Genomic DNA, 2,718 nt, shown 5'->3' with positions numbered 1-2,718 from the left:
TGTTACAGTCGTTGTAGCCAGCACGGATAGCTGGCTAAGTGGGCAGAGAGTTGGGCTAGTTGGTATACCGGCTGATTTCGCCTGGATTGTAATCTTCTTGTGGGCTAGTTCATTATTTCTCAAGTCTGATAGTTGGCGTTTGTGTTGCCTGAATTTTTGCTGCCTGTGGCGATGAATGCTCACCAACAAGCTCAACTCTCTGACGTTCTTGCAATTGTACCAACTCGGCCAGCTTAACGTGTTGCTACCATGACTACCGGAGCTCTTTTCCGAAACTTCAAGTTCGCGTTCGTGAAACACGGCTTTCCATGTAGCCTGTGCTTCAAGAGACTCTCATTTAAGTTATGGTCATTATATCGTAAAATAGGCACTCATAAATTACTGCACTTTGCGAATCCGATTACATGAGACATGAGAACACCCGACGGGTTATACTTCGATATATATATATATGGAAAATGAGGTAGTCAGTGTAGTTAGGTTGACTTTGTTCCACTTAATTCCGGTACACCTTACGAAGCCGGAGAGACCCAGCCCAGATGACCGAAGCGCAGCAGAGGATCGTCCCTATGACTAAAATAATAGTCCCGCTCATGCACTCAGCAGTGTTATATCCAAAGGCGGGGTTACCGGCCATCCCAGCTTATGACGTCAGTTTCGAATGCGCGCCCATTGGTTCAGGCTCGTGTGCATCCGTCTTGGAGGAGGAAATGCCGCAGACTTCTAAAGTTCAATCCAACTATAGTGTCGTACATAGTAAACTTGCACTGTTTTCATTCCCGGCAGGTCCAGTACTTGCACAGTACGATCAATCCTGACGACATCAGCCTCAACGGAAGCGACTTCTTCAAGATTAACTTGTCCCTACTCGTTTCGGTAAGTACCCAGTAATATACAGAAGAGAAGGCGAATCGGAGATGACAATTGTCGAACAGGAATGGCTTTAAAAGAAATGGGCTGGAGCCAATCTTTCCACGAGGGGGCTTGCCTGTGTCGGGGCTGCTGTCATAGGCGTGCGCGGGGCGTTCCGTTAGGCGGGGCAAAGTTGCATCGCAGCCCCCCCCCCCCCCCCACCACTCGTTGGTCGAGAGTCCAAAGGACAACAAGATTCACAATGGATGAAAAAAATTGTAAAAAGCGATGTCGTGCTGCTCACAGTGACGTGCCTTTGGTCTGTATAGCGCAGACTTTGCGCCCCCTCCTAGGTGATTAGGAGGGGGCGTATAGCATAGCACAGAGACAGAGAGATATAAATTACAGAGAGAAAAAGATCGGAAGGAAGAGAAAGCAAGTGGTATATATATATATATATATATATATATATATATATATATATATATATATATATATTATACAGTATTACTGAGAACAAACAGACAATAATGCCAGGGAAAGTATAGGGGATGTTATTTGTAGTAATTAGGATATAAATGCGAACAAATTAAAGCGGACGAAAATATACATATATATATTGTGAGAAAGGGAAGAAAGAGAAAGAAGTATAGAGAAAGAGGAAGACATAAATAGAAATAAGCAGAGACAGAAATGCGTTAAAACAGAGAGAAGAGAGTGAAACATAGAAAGATAAAACTAAACAGTGTGAGGAAGAAGATCGACACGCACAGAAGCCCATCGCCATCGGCTGGCGCGCATTGACAGTTCGCTCTCTGGCTGCGCCCTGCTTGCTGCTGGTATACGATTGTCGTTGTCGGTCAGTGCCTCAATAAAGCCCCGTAACATGCTGAAGCAGAATCGCTAGTTGGGCTAGTTGGGGAGTTGGTGTTTTTTTACAATAAATCCCGTAACAACAGAAACAAAGAAAGCCGCCCAGTTCCGCACTTCCTTCAGCCTTGGCACCACAAGTGCGAAGCTTCCTTAATCTTTTTTCTTTCTTTCTTTTCTTTTTTTTTGACAGAGACGAAAAGAAATAGACGGGACAGGCGCCTTCGTCTTTGTGAAAAACATCAAATTTCTTACATAATGTTATACCTTTCTATTCTGCAAACTACGCTAATCTTCAGTTTTGTAAAAGTTTATAAGACCACTGAATTCATGGATAATCCCTAAAAGAGGGTGTGAGCCACACTCAATAGCTGAACAACAACAACGTGAAGCGCACACATTGCGAAGCGTGAATCCCCACCAACTCGCTCAAGCTTCTATTACTAATACCACGCATATTAAAGTGTACGTCTGTGAGCGGTCGCGGACGTGAAAATGAAGATGTTTTGTGTCCACGCTGCACGTGCTTGCAGAGAGATAATCGTTTGTCGTCACAGACGAGCCGTTTAAAACCATTCGTTTTACGATTGTGCGCAGGACTGTTTCGCTGCTCCCGTGACATGCACCTTTTCTTTTTGTTTGTAACGTTCAAACTACACACAGATGGCTGGTTCCATTATCACGTACACGGTCATACTGGTCCAGACAAGCCCGGAATACGAGGCGACGCCGACGTGCCAACCTGTCACCATGGTTACGACCACGCCCGCTATTACGTAGCGAAAGTTGCGCGACTAATAAAAACACGATAAAAGTGAAATGTCTCTGGCGTTTCAGTTTTTGCTGATCACAAAGTTCGCAAACACGTTGTTATTTCCTATCTATCTATCTATCTATCTATCTATCTATCTATCTATCTATCTATCTATCTATCTATCTATCTATCTATCTATCTATCTATCTATCTATCTATCTATCTATCTATCTATCCCTTCT

At 43.9% G+C, this 2,718-nt stretch overlaps 1 long non-coding RNA gene across 1 annotated transcript; it reads left to right on the top strand.

The window, feature by feature from the left end:
- Positions 1 to 783: 783 nt before the first annotated feature.
- On the top strand, positions 784 to 2,503 carry LOC125759545 (uncharacterized). The gene is made up of 2 exons (XR_007417126.1): positions 784 to 876; positions 2,386 to 2,503. It is a non-coding gene; the product is annotated as an uncharacterized LOC125759545 (long non-coding RNA).
- Positions 2,504 to 2,718: the final 215 nt, after the last annotated feature.

Source organism: Rhipicephalus sanguineus, chromosome 8 (assembly GCF_013339695.2).
Source record: "Rhipicephalus sanguineus isolate Rsan-2018 chromosome 8, BIME_Rsan_1.4, whole genome shotgun sequence".
Lineage (NCBI taxonomy): Eukaryota > Metazoa > Arthropoda > Arachnida > Ixodida > Ixodidae > Rhipicephalus > Rhipicephalus sanguineus.
This window is presented reverse-complemented; position numbering and strand designations above follow the sequence as displayed.